We start from the raw sequence: 388 nt of genomic DNA, 5'->3' as shown, positions 1-388 counted from the left end.
TTTATTAATAATTTATTTATAAATTGACAAAATTTGTTCTTAAAATACCTAATTTTCATTAAAATTATTTTTAGAAAAATTTATTAAAAAGATTCAAATTACTATTAAACGAACAGAAAATATCCCAACTTCCCAATCAGCACACAATATTTTTTAAATGTTTTTTAAATGTTTTTTTAATGTTTTTTTTTCATTTCCTGAACTCATTTTGGAAAAAATATTTATTTAACATTTATTTAATATTTTTTTTATATTAAATATTCGTTTAGAATAATGATTTCTAAAAAACGTTTTTTAAACGTTTATTTAATATTTTTTTAATATTTATTTAACGTTAATTTTACATTTGAAATAATGATTTGAGTATACATTTTAAACGTTTATTTAA

This window comes from Wasmannia auropunctata, unplaced genomic scaffold (genome assembly GCF_000956235.1).
Source record: "Wasmannia auropunctata unplaced genomic scaffold, wasmannia.A_1.0 LD336116.1, whole genome shotgun sequence".
Classification (NCBI taxonomy): Eukaryota; Metazoa; Arthropoda; class Insecta; order Hymenoptera; family Formicidae; genus Wasmannia; species Wasmannia auropunctata.
This window is presented reverse-complemented; position numbering follows the sequence as displayed.